Here is an 18639-nt window from a genome sequence, read left to right as displayed (position 1 = left end):
AAGGGTGAAGGGTGAATCTCAGGGGAAGTGGCTGCCACTCGGGTATGTCCCTGACACCCAACTCCCACAACTTGCTCCCGCCTCCACCCCCCACCCCCCGAATGTGGCGACACTAGCCTGCTGCCTGGCATCTTACGTGACACTGTGTTCTCGTGAAGGAACAGTTGCATATAAATGAAACCTGAGACTTCAGTGCTTGTCAAAAATTTAATAAAAATCGTTTCTCAATAAACCTTATTGTTTCATAAATATCTGAGTTAGATAACGCGACATAACAAATCAAATTATGCACCAAATGTAAACCATGGAATGGATAAAACAGTGCAAATTCACTCCACACTTGAATACCACAGAACAAACACAACAAACACCTCCACCCAGTACCATAGCACCTCACTGCTGAGTGTTTCAATCCTTAAAGTGTTGCACAGAAAATTGCACATATAAGGGCTTCATGAACCACAAAAGTAGACAGTGAGTTAGCAGCATCAAGGAAGTTTAGTTAGACGCACACCTCATTCCAGCATTGAGAGGAATGAGGTGGGGGAGGGGGTGGGGGTGGTGGAGGAACCTGTCCTGGACCCCAGCATCTCAGTCATGTCCAAGTGTCCACTACCGTGATGCACTGGATTGGAATGAAATGGCATGCTGGCTGGAGGGGCCAGGTACATGGGTATTAGGGTGACCTTATGACTGTGAGAATGGGGACGGACCAATCTGTCGAAGATGGCAGACTGCCTGTCCATTGTGGTGCTGAGTTCCTGCAGGGAAGCTGACAACCCAGTCACTGACTGGGCCTGCCTGTCCATTTTGGACTGGCGCATTGCTTCCTCCTCCTCTCTCAGGTTGGTGAGGAGGGCTCTCTCCTGATCCTGCGACTCCTCTGCACACTGGCGGTCCCCCTCTCTGTCCTTCCTGTCAAGTGCTGTCAACATCGCCTGCAGCTCCTTAGCAAGAACCTTATCCTTGGTCAGCCGCTGGCGCTTGCATCTGGGATCAGAGGCTGTGGATGGAAACAGTAAAAGTGCATCAGTATTCAAATTATGTGCTTCTCCATACACGCAACCTCAATGCTACTGTACCTGTGTTCTCTGGTGAGAGTGCTGCCTCGCCTCTTCCAGGGACAGTGAGTTCTGTGCTGCCTCTCTCGGAGGCATCCAAATCCGTGCCAGCGGAGTCCTCTGCGGCAGTCTGCACCTCCTGGACCTGCATGTCTCCTCCATTATTGCCTGAGATCCCTCAGGGATGAGCTCTGGGGAATCAGGGCTCTCCAGAGTGCTGGCTATGTTCAAGGGAGTAGCTGAGCAGCGAGCCCCCCAGATAGTGTGGCACTGGTCAAAGTACTGCCACTCCTTGCGCCCATTGCCGCTCCTCCTGTTGTGGTCCAGGACTGTGTGGAACTTCTTCCTCAGGCTCTTCAGTTTTGTAACCACCTGAATTTTACTGCAGCTATGACCATGACAAGCATTCAAATGTGGGACCATCCCTCACTGTCCCAGTGAGCTCCTTTTCCTGGGATTCCTGGGACAGATGGTCTAGAAGCAATTTTACCTCTTCTTCACACCAGTTTGAAGCCTGTTTTGGAGCCATAGTTCGAATATAATGTTATTCTGTAAGGCTGAAAAACGCGACTGTACCTGCAATACCCTGCCTGCACACTGTGTTTCAAAATTCGCTCCGAGTGTCTCAAGCTGACGATGTCACTGCAATGTCATCAGCCCGTCCCTTTGGCAGCCGCGTTCAGGCAGCTGCATTCAGGTGCCTGGGGGGGACCTCTGTGCTCCGGCGATTATCCCTCCCGGAGGAGGGTTACAAAGTGCGCCTCACAGGTGCCTCCTGCACTTTCAGGTGGCCTCCCGACAGCCGCATATGGGCATAATGTGCAGCTTTACATCGGGGTATTTTGGCCACCTGAAAGTGCCTAACGCCACAATAGACTTCTGGGTTGAAAAGACCTATTGGATAGGATATTCCTGATCCTATCCAAATAATCATGTGATTGCACAGGCCCATTGACAGCTGATTTCTCTTCAGAAATTTTTTAGATTATCACTGTGAAATTCCATGGTGTGGTCATTTTCATTATGAAAATCCATTGATTACATGCTGCTAAATGTTGGATGGATAATGTGGATGTGAAGTCATTTGTTGGTCCATGTACTGCTTTGTCCTTCCAGACCCATACTCTTTGTCTTTGTTGGGTAAAACTTGGTATTCAGCATACACTGAAGAATAAACAAAGCCTAATGTACTTGTGGTCAGGACATAACAGAAGACAGAGAGGAAAATGTAAAGAAGTAATCTGAATCCCCAGCTTGCAAAAGACAATAATATATTTTGTGTTTTTGAACTGCAATGGGTATGGGAGTTATGGAGTAACATTATAGGTGCACCGTGAGTGTACAGTAGATAAATTTTAGATATTTGCAAGCATTCTGCAGCTTTATATCTAATATGTGCATAATTTGCATAGTCATTTGTAGTGCATATATGGAATGAGCTGCCAAAGGAAGCGGTAGAGGCAGGTATAATGATGACATTTGGAATGACATGGATAAGAAAGGAGGATGATAGGTAATTTGGGCCAAGTGCACTGATATGGTTCTAGCTGAGATAGATAACTTGGTCAGCATGGATGAGTTGGGCCAAAAAGCTTGTTTCCATGCTGAATAGAATGTTGTAAAATGGGTGGATTATTTAGCTTTGGCCATTGGTGGAAAAATGGTGCTTACAATAAATTGTAGGGGAGAAAGGCATGAGGGGATGGAACTAATAGGATTGCTTCCCTTGGAGCTGGCATGGTCATACTCACATCATCTCTCATTTGGTTTGGATGTTGAGGATAATTTCTTGCAGCACTTCCTCATGACTTCTCTGGGAATGTCTGAATATTGTTCTTTTTAAAATTGCCAGGAAGATTCAAGCTGGTATATTTATACAGTGAAATTATTGGAGTACATTTTACACTAAAATGGTGGAAAAACTCTGCGAGTCACACAACATTCTTTATGTAGCAGAGATAAAGATACATAACCAATGTCTTTGGCCTGAGCCCTTCACCAAAGGGGGGAGGAGCAGAAGCCCATAGGCAAGAAGTCATAGGTGGATGTGGGTGAGAAGGCACAAGAGAAAAAAAGTAGAGAACATAAGAAAATAAGAAATAGGAGCAGAAGTAGGCCATCCGGCCCATCAAACCTGCTCTGTCATTCATGGCTGATCTGATGATACGCTTATCTCCACCTACCTGTCTTTTCCCCATATCTCTGAATTCCCTTACTATGTAGAAATCTATCCAACCTTGTCTTAAATATATTTACTGAGGTTGTCTCCACTGCTACCATGGGAAGTGAATTCCACACATTTACCACCCTTCTGGGAAAAGCAATTCTTCTTCATCTCTATCCTAAATTTACTACTCTGAATCTTGAGGCTATGTCTGCTAGTTCTGCTCTCCCCTACCAAAGGAAACAATTTACCTACATCAATCTTATCTATGCTTTTCATGATTTTATATATTTCTATGAGATCCCCTCTTATTCTTCTAAATTCCAGTAAGTACAGTCCTGGATGACTCAGTCTATCCTCCTTGACCAACCCCTTCATCCCTGGAATCAACCCGATGAACCTCCTCTGCCCCATCTTCAAAGCCAGTAGATCCTTCCTCAAGTAAGGAGATCAGAACTGGTGCAGTATTCCAAATGGAGTCTCACCAGTACTTAGTACAGTTGCAGCAAAACCTCCCTGCTCTTGAATTCTATCCCTCTAGCAACGAAGGCCAACATTTCACTTGCCTTCTTGATAACCTGCCATACCTGAAAACCAACCTTTTACGATCATGCACAAGTGCTCCCAAGTTCTTCTGCACGTCATGCATGCTGCGATCGCTTGCTATTTAAATAATATTCTGATCTTCCATTCTTCATTTCAAAGTGCATAACCTCACATTTGCCAACATTATACAAGACCTTTGCCCACTTATTTAACCTTTCTATATCTCTCTGCAGACTCTCCATATCTGCACAATTTGCTTTCCATTTAATTCAGTGTCATTAGAAAACTTTGATACATTACACTCTATCCCCTCTTCCAGACCATTTATGTATACTGTGAACAGAAGCAGGCCCAGCACCGACCCCTAAGGTACCCCGCTTACCACTGATTGCCAACCAGAAAAACACCCTTGCACCCCAACTCTCTGTTTTCCATGTTAACCAATCCTCTATCCATGTTAATACATCACCTCCAATTCTATGCATCCTTATCTTATGTGTGTTCCATCAAAAGATGTTAAACTAACTGGCCTATAATTCCTTGCCTTTTGCCTACATCATTTTTTGAATAGTGGTATGACCTTTGATGTCTTCAAATCCACCAGGACCTGCATAGTCCAGAGAATTTTGATATTGTGGTGGTATGTTTCCTCCATTGTATATAGTTATTGTTGACTACTGTATATATGGACCTGTCCTGCCCACTGATGACTCATATCCTTATGACTCCTGTCCTGTGGTCCTGGGCCATAAAGGTCGAGCCACCTCTCCCTTCCCTCCATTCCTATACCTGGATCCGGGACAGCAAGGCTCTTCTGCTTATTAAAGCCTATCGTTCCCTCAGCCTAGTCTTGGTGGTTACTGATAGTGCACTACAATTTAATAAACAGAAAATTATCTCTCTGGTCATGGAGAAGTTGCTGCGCCCCAATCAGTCAAGTGGACCCCAATGTCCAGGAGCGTCTGAACAGTACGACCAGTGGATCAGCTGCTTCGGCAACTTCCCCGAGGTCGCTGCCGAACTGGTCGACTCTGATGAAAAGAAGCTCAAAGTTCTGCAAGCAAAAGTTGGCCAGAGAGCTTTCCAAGCCATCAGGAGCAGTGCCACTTACACTGAGGCAATGGCTGAGCTTCGGGCCCTCCACAAATCCGAGGTCAACGACGTGTACTCACGTTACCTCCTGCCGACCCGAAAACAGCAGTCGGCTGAAGAGTTCATTCGTGCTCTGCTTGTACTGGGGAGAGACTGTAGGGGTAGTTCCATGGCTCCTGTACTGGTAGCCCAGTGCGTTGAAGACCTGGTCCGGGATGCCGGGGTTGAGGTCTGACTACATAAGGCAGCGCCTGCTCGAGGAAGACTAGTTACCACTGAAGCGAGCCATACTGCTGGTAAGGATTTTAGACTCGGCTCAGCGCCCCACCGAATCGATTGCAGGCAAAAGCAGGCCTTCTATGTGCACGCCAAAAATGCCGCCACCTTGGGAGGTGGCCTCAGGGACGGCCGACCCAACCACGGCAGTGGTGGCAATCAAGCATCAGAAGTGCTATTTCTGCAGACAGACGAAACACCCACAACTACTCTGGCCCATGAGGAGTGTTAACTGCTCCGGCTGTGGAAAGAGGGGACATTATCTACAGGTATGCAAGGCCAGAACCTCCCCACGAAGCAAAGCGTGTACAACCGACGACCGAGCCCTGTCTCCACTTCCAGTGCCGACTGCATGCTTGGTGAGAGGAGCACCATCTTACCTGCTGCCGCCCTCATCCTCTGCATGGTCTGCAGTCACAGCCCATTTCGCTGATGTCACTTCCGCCTTCTTCCTCAATCTCGGCAGCCGTGATCGCGTTGTCAACATGGAGGCCGCACCTTGTGCATCGGACCTTCCTGCTGATGATGATCCGATCCTTGCATCGATTACATTGAACCAGGCCAGCCCTCATCTGATCGTCCACTCCATGATGCAGATCGAGGTGAATGGACACAAGATAAACTGTCTCTTCGATAGTGGCACTACGGAGAGCTTCATCCATCCTGATGTGGTCCACAGACTCTCGCTTCCAGTCTGGCCAATGAGCAGCTCCATTTCATTGGCAGAAAAAGACCATCAAACGGACATTAGTGGGTATTGTATGGTGTCTTTGATGGTGGAGGAGGAACGTTATGATACCTTTTCCTTACTGGCCATGCCCCAGCTCTGCGTGCCAATCCTCCTGTGCCTTGACTTCCAGAGTCAGTTTAGGAGTGTGATGATGGCATTCGGAGGCCCTCAAATGCCCCTCACAGTAAACTGCCCACAGTTCATGGACCATCGGGCCCCCCGGTGGTGGCAGTGGAGCTTGGCCTCCCCTGGCTGCGGCGGCAGCTACGGACATCAGGCACCCCCCCCCCCCCCCCCCCATCGACAGTGACCTCACAGTAGTGACAACTGTGACTGTGGGAAGTATGACTGGAGCTGCTGATAACATTTTTTTACGACATCTGTTGCAAATGCTTCCATATCAGAGCATGTATTGTCAGGAAGAACCACACAGCAGACTGGAGAAGGACAAAGTCATACTGATTGTGGTTCACACAGATGACAGTATTGTGGAAACAACAGGATTAAAACACCCAGTGTACCTATAACTCAAGGTCCACAGGCACCATCAACTCCTCTGACAACAGGCCCTGACAAGGATGGAATCTATCTGTGTATGAGAATGAGCTTCCAGTCCGATGCCAAAATATAAGTGGAACTTTATTCAAGAACAAGTTGGGTCCTGGAGGCCGAGGGCATTGCAAAAATATGGAGAGCCCGGAATCACTCCATACACCCCTGAGCACCCTGAGTTTATCACTACCCCATAATGGGACTGTTAGGGGCAGATTTGCCTTGGATAATTCCCCCCCCCCCCCCACAGATCTCACTCCAACGGGGCTGGCTCCCCTCAGGCTCTGCCCTCCAATACCGTTTCTGACATCACCCCAATGCAGACAGCACCCTCTTTACGTAGTTGGACAGTGACCCCATCTCCTGACACCCGGCCGGCGGAACAGCAGGTAACCCTCACCCCGCAGGTCCCATAGACAGAGGAGGTCACCAGTGTGACTGAATCTTTAGTCTTGGCAGTTTTTTTGTTGATCAAAGACTGAGGGAGGTTCTGTTTTAGAAGAAGGGGTGAATGAGGTGATATGTTTCCTCCATTGTATATTGTTACTGTTGACTACTGTATATATGGAGCTGGCCCGCCCACTGATAACTCATACCCTATGACTCCTCCCCTGTGGTCCTGGGCCGTAAAGGTCGAGCAATCTCTCCCTTCCCTCCATTCCTATACCTGGAACCAGGCCAGCAAGGTTCTTCTGTTTATTAAAGCCTATCATTCCCTCAGCCTAGTCTTGATGGTTACTGATAGTGCACTACAGATGCAAGGATCGACAATGAGATAGACAACAGACTCGCCAAGGCAAATAGCGCCTTTGGAAGACTACACAAAAGAGTCTGGAAAAACAACCAACTGAAAAACCTCACAAAGATAAGCGTATACAGAGCCGTTGTCATACCCACACTCCTGTTCGGCTCCGAATCATGGGTCCTCTACCGGCACCTCCTACGGCTCCTAGAACGCTTCCACCAGCGTTGTCTCCACTCCATCCTCAACATCCATTGGAGCGCTTTCATCCCTAACGTCGAAGTACTCGAGATGGCAGAGGTCGACAGCATCGAGTCCACGCTGTTGAAGATCCAGCTGCGCTGGATGGGTCACGTCTCCAGAATGGAGGACCATCGCCTTCCCAAGATCGTGTTATATGGCGAGCTCTCCACTGGCCACCGTGACAGAGGTGCACCAAAGAAAAGGTACAAGGACTGCCTAAAGAAATCTCTTGGTGCCTGCCACATTGACCACCGCCAGTGGGCTGATAACGCCTCAAACCGTGCATCTTGGCGCCTCACAGTTTGGCGGGCAGCAACCTCCTTTGAAGAAGACCGCAGAGCCCACCTCACTGACAAAAGGCAAAGGAGGAAAAACCCAACACCCAACCCCAACCAACCAATTTTCCCCTGCAACCGCTGCAACCGTGTCTGCCTGTCCCGCATCGGACTTGTCAGCCACAAACGAGCCTGCAGCTGACGTGGACTTTTTACCCCCTCCATAAATCTTCGTCCGCGAAGCCAAGCCAAAGAAGAGAAGAAGACTACAGATATATTATTACCAAAGCTTCTGCCATTTCTTTCAGTACCATCAGGACTGGGGGTTTTATCTATCTTTAGACCACTGGTCCTCAACCTTTTTCTTTCCACTTATATACCACTTTAAGTATTCCCTATGCCTTAAGCGCTCTGTGATTAGTAAGGGATTGCTTGAGGTGGTATCTGGGTGGAAAGAAAAAATTTAAAAACCACTGTTTCAATCGTACTTAATTGACTCGTTATGTGCACAGTTTCATAGCTCCAATAGAAATGGGCCAATGACAATTTTTCTCAAGCAAAATATTTCAATAACAATTGGGTCTAAAGCAGTGGTTCTCACCCTTCCCACTCACATACCACCTTAAGCAATCCCTTACTAATCACAGAGCACCGATGGCAAAGGGATTACCTAAAGTGGTATGTGAGTGGAAAGAAAAAGGTTGAGAACCACTGTTTTAGACCTCAAGTTTTCTCAGTATGGCCTCTTTAGTGATAATTATTACATCCATATACTCACCTCCCATAACATCTGTCTTTGGCAAGTTTAATGAGTCCTCTACCGTGAATGGGAACACAAAATAATTCTACAAAGCCTCAGCTATTTCCTCATCATCCAATATAAATTCTCCCTTCTTATCTTCCAAGAGTCCAACCTTCACTTTAGCCATCCTTTTGTGCTTCATAAAATTTTAATAACTTTTACTGTCTGCTTTTATATTTTGTGTTAATCATTTCTCACAGTCTACATTCCCTTTCTTTATTGCTTGCTTTGTGGCATTACGAGCCCAGAGGACCCCAAAACCCAGCAGCAGTAGATATTCATCAAGACAAATGGTTACTTAAACCAAAGTTGCTTTTAATTATCTTTAAACATGAAAACAGAATCACACTTTAACTTATCAATATTGACTTAACTAACCTAACATAACCCCCTTCAAATTCTAAGCGCACGTGTGTAAGTTCAGAAAAGCTCTTTGATTCACAGTCCAATCCCACCTCATTCCTCCAAGTTCCCTGGTTGCAGGGAATTCTTATACTGTGCACAGATTTAACATTTATAAAGTTCACCAGGCTTTGGTGCTTGAAAGATAAATGGTTACCACTCAGGAAAGTTCTTGTTGGTTTTCAGAGAGAGATTTATTGTTCCAGGACATCCATAACTGATTTACTTCCATCAGCCACTTCAGCATCTTGCTGACAAAACGCCCCCTCAGGTTTCTCCAAATGATAACCTCTTTCTTTCAGGTCACCACAGTGCCTTTTTGTTTCTCTTATTCCAAGTGAAACATTAGACAGCCAGTCCTCTCCTCTTCCATGAACCACAAGGGGTTTGACCAGGTTGAACTAAGCACTTACAACCTGTCTTCCAAATGGGGATTTCACAAGCTTGCCAGCTTGTCCTGTTCCAGTCCCAGCTGCTGTTGCAGACTGTAACATCGTAAAACTGATCTCTGTATGTCTCTCTCTCTCTCTCTCTCTCTCACACACACACACAGAAAGCCAGTTTAACTCTCTCTGCTTGCAAAACCACATGACCCTCTTAGAACAGCAAGTTCCCTTCCTGACAGAATGCAGCTCCGACAAGCTCTTTCATCTGTTGCCTTTTTGTAAACAACAATCCAGTAGTGAAGTCTGTTGGGCACTCTCCAAAGCTTTTGCAAAAGCTGTGGGGCCGATATGTCTAGCATTAGCAGAGCTCCAGTATTTCAAATAAGATCTGTTTTAAAGTGTTTGTAAGTGACCTAAACTAACAAACCCTAACCCAATTTAACTCCCAAAAACATACCTTTAAAACATACTCTGTCACAGTGGTTCTTTGTTGCTTCTTATAGGTGTCCCAATCTTCTGGTTTCCCACTGCCTTTGGCGACTTTGAACACACGAGCTTTTAGTTTGATTCCTTCCTTGATCTCCTTAGTTATCCAAGGCTGGCTGCTGCCACCCTTAATGTCTTTGCTTTTAACTGGACTATACTTTTGTTGAGCACTGTGAAAAATTTCTGAAATGTCCCTCCACTGTTCCTCAACCATCCCTCTTGCATTCCCAGTTGACCCTATCCAATTCCTCTCTTATCTCCTTGTAGCTTCCCTTGTTTAGACCGAACTATTGTACTCCTCATTTATATGATAAACTCAATCATACTGTATCACTCTTCAGCCTCTGCATCCAACATATTATCCTCCACAATTTATGTCACCTATAACATGAAGTTGTATAAGACATTGGTGAGGCCAAATTTGGAGTATTGTGTGTAGTTTTGGTCAGCTAACTACAGGAAAGATATCAATAAAGTTGAAAGAATGCAGAGAAGATTTACTAAGCTGTTGACGGGACTTGAGGAACTGAGATGCAGGAAAGGTTAAACAGGTTTATTCCCTGGAGCATGAACGAATCAGAGAAGATTTTATAGATGTTTATAAAATTATGATAGGCATAGATAGAGTAAATGCAAGTAGGCTTTTTCATTTGAGGTTAGGTGAGATATAAACCAGAGGACATGGGTTAAGGGTGAAAGGGGAGAAGTTTAGGGGGAACATTAGGCATATTACTCAGATAAAAGGTGGTGGGAGTATGGAATGAGCTGCCAGCTGAAATGGTTAATGCTTGCTCAATTTTAACATGGATGGGAGGGGTCTGAAGGGCAACAGTCCAGGTGCAGGCTGTAGGGACTAGGCAAAAAAAGTTTGGCACAGGCAAGAAGCACCCAAAGGCTTGTTTTCTGTGCTATAATGTTGGCATAGTCTGTAAGGAGTTTGTGCTTTTTCCCTGCGTCTGTGTGGGTTTTCCCCAGGGGTTCCGGTTTCCTCCTACTGTTTGATACATAGCAGGGTGTAGATTAATTTGATGTAATTGGGCATCAAGGGCCGAAATGGCCTGTTACCATGCTGTATGACCACATCTTTTAAAAATTTAAAAATCTTCCCCTCTTTGCCTTCCGCAGGAGCTGCTACCTCTGTGACAAAAAGTGCTACACTTGTGCCCACACCTCCCCCCCTCACCATCATTCAGGGTTATTCTAAGTGAAGCAACACTTCACTTGTGAATCTGCAGGGGCCATCTACTGCATCCAGTGTTCCCAATGAGACCTTCTCCACATTGGAGAGAATGGACAGAGACTGGGAGATTGCTTCATTAAGTACCTTTGTTCTGTCGACTGCAATAGTGGGGATCTCCCAGTGGCCAGTCATTTTAATTCTGCACCCCTCTTCCATGCCGACATGACTGTCCATGTTCTCATGCACTGCCAATCTGAGACCACCTGCAAATTGGAAGAGCAACAGTTAATATTCCATCTGGGCACTCTCCAAGGCATTAACATCAACTTCTCCAGTTTCTGTTAGGCCCCTCCCATCTCCCTCTTTTACTTATCCCTCTGGCTCCTTTCCTCCAGCTCTCCAACTCCTCTGAGAGCTATCTCTTCCCCATCACTTTTCATCACTCTTGTGCCCTCCCGCCCATATCCACCTGTGACTTCTTGCCTGCGCTCCTCCCTCTATCCTTTCCCCCAACATTTTATACAGACAACTACCTGCTTTCAGCCCATACTTCAATGAAGGGCTCAGACCCGAAACATTAGTTATATATCTTTATTTTTGCTACATAAAGAACGCTGCGTGACTTGCTGAGTTACTCCAGCATTTTTGTGTAAACTACTATCAGAGTATCTGCGATTTTCGTATTTAACTTATTGGCATTGCAAACAGGTCCAAGACGGTGACACATTGATGACGTTCAATGCTTGCGAATTTCCTGCAGCAGATTCAATCAAGAAACTGCCTTTGCTGCAGGTCCTGCCTCCTTTCGACCGGAGATGCTGTGTCCCTATGTAAACGGTTGCACTTAACCAGTTTTTCCTGGTTCAGAATGAACACTCCAATCTGAACCGACCCACTTTAAACACAGGTCATTGACACACCACCTTACTGGGATCTCAGTGTAAAAGGGGTATGAGCTTCTCTAAACTGCTTCAAATGTTTCCTTTATAATGGAGACCAAAATTGTATGCAGATCTCCTGTTAAGATTTCACCAGTGCCCTATAAGGTTGTAACAAAACTTCCCTTTTGTTTTGCATTCCACATCCCTCAAAATAAAGGCTTAGTTGTTACTACATTTCATAATATTTTTAATGATTCATGTGCTAGGACACCCAGCTTCTTTTATAGTGCAACATCTTTTAGTCTCATCCCATTTAAATAATAACTTGCTTATTCATTCTTCTTTCTGAGGTGGAAAATCTCATTCACCCTCTGTTAATTTTTTGCTAGCTCATGATTGGTTTCCTTACAACCTGCCAATCCATCTTTTTTTAATCAATTTTGGTTACTGCACTCTTCATTCAAGTAATCTGTCTAATAGTTGTAGCCCCCCACTGGTTACTGATTGCCAGTCAGAATTCACTCACATATCCTGACTGCTTTCTGCTTGTCACTCCCTTATCCATACCAATGTGCTATAGCCAAACTTTCCTGCTCCTTTTATAGCATATCAAATGTCCTCTGGAAATCTAAATACACATTACTGATACCCTTTTATTCATTTTTTTTTTACAATCTTTCTAAACTCCAGCAAGTACAGACAAAGAGTCACCAAAGTGAATGTTGACACCAAGCTTTTAAAAAAGGAAGTGGGGGACAATATAAGGGTTAAACAGAATGATGATTGGTGGGAGTGAATACTACAGATAAGGGGCCAGGACAAATAAAAAGAGGGGAAGCTCGTGGAGTGGCCAGTGAGGAGCAGCCAGTGTGTGAGTGGCACAGTGGAGGAGTGGGTTTTAGAGGCTTTGGCTTGTGAGGCTTCAGGAAGCAGAGGCTAATGAGGAGCTTATTTCCAGTAAGGCAAGGCCAGGTAAGATCTTTGTATTTAAACAAAGACTAGTAGAGGCGGTGGAATGCATTGAATGTAGGATGTGATAAATCTGGGGCAGTAGAAATGTCCTTGATGACTACATTTGCAAGTGCATCTAGCTGCAGCTCCTTGGAGACTGAGTTAGGGATCTGGAGCTGGAACTGGAGAAACACTGGATCATTCTGGAGGTAGAGACAGGAGGATCAGGGAGACAGTCACCTCCCCCTCCCCCCACCAAAGTAAGGAGGCAGGTAGCTGTGTGACTGTTAGGAGAGGGAAGGGGAATAGCAGGCAGTGCAGAGCATCCCTGTGTCCATTCCCCTCAACAATAAGTATACCGTTTTGGAAACTGGCGAAGGGAACAATCTACTAGGGACAAGATGTAGTGGTCACATCTTTGGCATAGAGTCTGGCTTAGAAAGAAAAGGGAGAGAAGAGGAGAGCTAAAGTGATGGGAGATTTATTGATTAGGCAAACAGATAGGAGGTTCTGTGAATGAGATCAAGGCTCCTGGATGGTCTGTTGTCTTCCAGGTGCCAGAGTCAGGGATGTCTCTGATCTAATCTACAGCTTTCTCAGGTGGGAGAGTGAGCAGCTAAATGTCATGAAACACACGGGGACCGACAACATAGACAGAAGTAGGGATGAGGTCGTGAAGAGGGAGTTAGGTAAGAAGTTGAAAAGCAGGATCTCAATGGAGGTTATCTCAAGTTTCTGCCTGTGCCATGCACCAGTGAGGATAGGAATAGGAAGCTTTAGCAGATGAATGTATGGCTGGAGTTAGTGGCAGGGGTTCAGATTTGTGGATCATTGGGATCTCTTCTGGGGAACTTGTTCAAAAAGGACAGACTGCATCTGAACTTGAAAGGGACCAATATCCTGACAGGTAGGTTTGCTAGAGCTGTTGGGAAGAGATTAAACTAGTTTGGCAGGGGGGTGGGATCCAGAATGTGAGTGTAGAGAATAGGATAGAAGTCAAAAGCATGATGCAATGTGTTTTGAGTTTCTGAGGAAGGACAGGCAGAGGGAGGAAACAAATGTCATCAGTTAGAGGGTTTGAAATGTGTCAATGCCCAGGTGTATTAGAGCATGGATCAGTACATGGAACTATGATGTTGAGGCCATTACAGAGACTTAGCTGGAGGAAGGGCAGGATTGGTTGATGCAGGTACTGGGGTCTAGGTGTTTTAAAAGGAATAGGATGGGAGGTAAGAGAGAGGGAGATTAGCTGTAGAAAGGGAGGACACTGCATGGGGAGTGTTGACTGAGTAGGTGTCAAAAATAGGAAAGAAGCGATCACTGTACTGGGAGTAGTCTGTAGGACCCCAAATAGCCCTTGAGACACCGAAGAACAGATAAGCAGGCAGATTTTGGAATGGTCCATGAATTGCAGGGTTTTTGTTATGGGAGACTTCAACTTCCCTAATATTTACTGGCTCTTCCTGACTGCAAGGAGGATAGATGGGGCTGAATTTGTCAGGTGTGTTCAAGAAGGTTTCCTGACACATTAAGTGGACCAACCAATGAGAGGAGAGCCATACCTGATCTAATACTGGGTAGTGAACCTGGTTAAGTAGCAGACCTTTTTGTGGGGCAGCATTTTGGTGAGTGACCACAACTCCCTGAGCTTTACCATGGCTATGGATAAGCATAAAAACAGACAAAATGGGAAAGTGTTTAAATGGGGAAGGGATAATTATGATGGGTTTGATACTCAAGACTAGAGCTACAGAACTATAAGCTTTTATTTACAATAAACTTGAAGGTCATCCTGTGCTATGACCCAGGATTTCTGGGGATGGGTTATGGTGTTGGAGCCTTTATACAGGCTCAAGAGGGAGAAGCCACGGGTCAAGAGGGAGAAGCCACGGGTCAAGAGGGAGAAGCCACGGGTCAAGAGGGAGAAGCCACGGGTCAAGAGGGAGAAGCCATGGGTCAAGAGGGAGAAGCCACGGGTCAAGAGGGAGAAGTCTCGGGTAGTCGCAGAATGGGATAGAGCCAGATTAATTAGTGTAGAGCAGCTCACTACATTCACCCTTTTTAAAAATTTTGTCTAGCGGTGTGACGTGGGGCACACAGTCTTACAAAAGTCTTAGAGGTGAAGTCTGTCCGGCGACCTGGTCTTCTGTTTGTGACTGGCAGGAAGACGGATGTTCTGCTGTAGCTGGGGCTGTGGTTTCATCCTGGACCTCCAGTGCTGAGTCAGCCTGCTGGGGGCATGGCGGTTCGGCTGAAGCAACTGGGGCAGGGGCGAGGTTAGGTTGTCATGGTGTGTAATATGTATCCATGTTTAGTGCATATGCTCCTTGGATGCCCAAGCACGCGGGAGATCCCAGATGGAGACAGTCTCCTCACGCCTATCTAGGTAAGCCACATACGCATATTGGGGTTCGCATGAAAGACCTGGACCCTTTCGACCAGTGAGTCAATTTTATGGCCCCTCCTGTGTTTTTGTAGCAGGACTGGCTCTGGGAACGTCACCCAGGATGGCAGGTGGTTCCCAATGTGGATTTCCTGGGGAAGGAGAAAATTCATTCGTGAGGGGTAGCATTGGTGGAAGTACAGAACAGTGACCTGATTGCATGGAGTGCCTCAGGAAGGACCTCCTGCCAGTAAGAGACTGGCAGCTCCCTGGACTTAAGGGCAAGGAGGCTGGCCTTTCACACAGTGGCATTCTCCCTCTCCACCCGGCCATTCCCTCGGAGGTTATAACTAGTGGTCCTGCTGGTGATGATACCTCTGGCCAGCAGGTATTGGTGCAGCTCATCACTCATGAACAAGGGCCTCAGCCACTGTGGATGTATGACGGGTACTCGAATAGGGTGAACATGAGTACTCATTGATGACTGCTGCGGTTGGTGGAGGGGAGGGGGCCCTTGAAATCTATACTCAGGTGTTCAAAAGACCATGTGGCTTTCACCAGTTGTGCCCTATCCGGTTGGTAGAAGTTCGGTTTGCACTCGATGCAGACTCGCAGTCCCAAGTCATGCCTCTGACCTCCCTGATGGAGTTTGGCAAATTACGAGATTTGATAAAAAGTGGAAAAATCTCGTGACGCCGGGGTAGCAGAGGCCATTGTGGAATGTTTTGAGGTGGTCTATCTGCACTGGCATATCTCTCAGGTTAGGGCATATCGGGGCTTGTTGAGCTTCCCTGGCTAATAAAGGATATCATAGTTATAGGTGGAGAGTTCAATCCTCCACCTCAGAATTTTATCATTATTTACCTTACCCTGCTGTTTGTTGTTAAATATGAATGCCACAGCCCATTGGTCCTTGTGCAGGTAATGCCTCCAGTGCCACAACGTTTCAACTATTGCCTGAGCCTCCTTCTCAATCCGGAGGATATGGGAGAAGGGTGATGGCCAGGGTGAAATCAGACACACTGCTTTCAACCTGAAATGGGCCAGATTCATCCATTGTATACGTTGCGACTTTAGCAATGGCTTCCTTTATACGATTGAAGGCTGCCCAGGCCTCTCTTGTAAGGGGGAAGGATGTGGACGATAAGGGGGCGGGCTTTGTCCTCATAGTTAGGCACCCACTGGGCATTATAGGAAAAGAACTCCAGGCTATGGAGAAGGGGGAGCTCTAGCAGTGGGTGCATGTGGTCAGGGTCAGGGCCAATAACTACATTCTCCACAACACAGCCAAGGATCACCAGACAGCTCATGTGGAAAACACACTTATCCCTGTTGTAGATGAGGTTTTGGCATTTGGCTGTTGTGAGGAATTTATGGAGGTTGGCATCATGATCTTGTAGGTGTGGTCACAGATTGTGACATTATCCAGGAAGGGAAAGGTGGCACGCAGGTCATTTTGGTCCTCCATCCGGTCCATCTCCTACTGGAAAATGAAGATGCCGTTGATAACACCAAAGGGGACCCTGAGGATATGGTAGAGCCGGCCATCTGAATGGATGGGAAACTGGTGGTAGGAGGATTTCAGGTCAATCTTGGAGAAAGCATGATATTGGGCAATTTGACTGACCATGTCCACAATGAGAGGGAGAGGTTACGCATCCAGCTGTGTATGGCAGTTAATAGTTTGGCTATAATCAATCACCATTCATGTTTACTCCTACCCTTGACCACTACCACTTGGGCTCTTCTTGGGGTAGTACTGGGGTTGATGATCCTCTCATTCCGAAGTCACTAATAAATGCCCTGCCCCCTTTACTGAATCACCTGCTTTTTGTAGCGAATGGTTTACAGTGGGGGTGAGGTTCATGAACAGTGGTGGAGGATCGATACAGAGAGTAGATAGACAGCGTGTCAGTTGGGCCAGTGGGGGTGGGGGGAGCTTGAAGTGCCATAGAAAGTCCAACCTCAGCAGCACTGGTGCACAGAGCTGTGACATGATGAAGAGTTTAAAGTCCCCATAGGTTGTGCCCTGCACGGTCAGAGTCACAGTGGTGTAGCTGTGCATCTCAACTAAGTGGGACTTTAAGGGCAGGGCAACTTACTGGGTTTGCTTTAAGGGAGTAACACTGCACCATATTGGGGTGGATAAAACTCTGTGTTCCGGCTATCGAAAAGGCATCTTGTCAGCTGATTGTTGATTGAAATGTCCATCATAGACCAGGAGAATTGATGTGGACTGTTTTGGCCAGCATCACAGAGGCTAGTGTCAGTTCATAGTCTGACCTATGTTCACTCATAGTCTGGGAGCATAATGGTGGTGCCCATGCAGTGGTGTGGTTATCCCTGGAAGTTGGCAGCATCCAAGATGGTGGTCCTCATGTCGCAGTGTGGTTGTCCCCAGAAGGTGATGGCAGCTTCCATGCTGTGCACGGGGTGGCACTGGCACTGGGGCAGAGTGCCCCTTATTCCTGCACTTTGAGCATGTAGCATCTTTCGCTAGGCAGTGTTTCTGGGGATGCTTTGGTTGGCCACAAAAGTAGCACTTCAGGTTCTCTGAGGAGACTGCGGCTATGGTGCTCATCGAACACAGTCGCAGGTTGCCGGCCTATGGACCTGTGTCCCAAGATGGCAGCCCCCATGCCATTCACAGAGAATGCTTCCATGTTATGGAGGGAGATCTCCAGCAATTTCACGAGGTTGATATCCCCTCTTAAGTTCAACTTACTCTACTCGAATAGCCTTTGGTGCACGTAGTCCGACCCAACGCCTGTAACATAGGCGTCCCGGATCATGTCCTCCGTGGTTTGGGTGGGCGACATCAACTGGAAGTTGCATGCTCAGCGAATCCACGCAGGGCCTGGAGGATCTTGTCGCCCATATACTCATTGACTTTCTCCCTGTTCTAGTCCTTGAGTATGTTCATTGCCTCCGTGTACGCTGAGGCGTCCCTGATCATTTGGAATACTCGATGTGCAATCTGGGAGAAGAATAAGTTCAGCTGTTTGCCTCTGTGGACATGAATCATGTAGAAAGACCTCAAAGCAGCGTAACCAGTGTTCAAAGCAGTCTGAGGCTTTTGGCGACTGTGGGTCGATCTCCAGCTTATCAGTCTTCATGAGTTGTCCATTGTTGGAAAAAGATATTGTAAATAAAATTAATGCACTATCAATAACTCAAAAGACTGGAGTTACAAGGGTCCAAAAGATAATGGAAGGAGTGGGTGAATTGAAGTTTGCATTCACCACTCTAACCAACCACGTGGCAGCCGCCGAAGACAAAATGGAAAAATGGAGGATATGGAAGACAGACTGGAGAAAATTAAAAATGATACAGACACCCAGAAAGTTGAAAGAGAGAGAGACTGCTGGAGAAACTGGATTTGCTAGAAAATTATAACAGGTGACAGAATGTAAGGATTGTGGGGCTAAGGGAAGAGGTGGAGGGACAAGGATTGGTGGGATTTTTTGGGAAATGGGTGCCAAAGATC

At 46.6% G+C, this 18639-nt stretch overlaps 1 long non-coding RNA gene across 3 annotated transcripts in view; it reads right to left on the bottom strand.

Moving 5' to 3' along the window:
• Nucleotides 1–250: 250 nt before the first annotated feature.
• The window catches only part of LOC138763671 (uncharacterized), a 35164-nt gene continuing 16775 nt past the window's right edge, over nucleotides 251–18639 (bottom strand). For all 3 annotated transcript variants that reach the window (XR_011357710.1, XR_011357709.1, XR_011357708.1), the window contains exons 2-3: nucleotides 11082–11200; nucleotides 251–1003 (exon numbers count right to left, since the gene is read on the bottom strand). This is a non-coding gene — a long non-coding RNA (uncharacterized lncRNA). The remainder of the gene's footprint in view (nucleotides 1004–11081; nucleotides 11201–18639) is intronic.

This window comes from Narcine bancroftii, chromosome 5 (genome assembly GCF_036971445.1).
Source record: "Narcine bancroftii isolate sNarBan1 chromosome 5, sNarBan1.hap1, whole genome shotgun sequence".
Taxonomy (NCBI): Eukaryota; Metazoa; Chordata; class Chondrichthyes; order Torpediniformes; family Narcinidae; genus Narcine; species Narcine bancroftii.
Note: the sequence above shows the minus strand (reverse complement) of the source record. Positions and strands in the feature narration are given on the sequence as shown.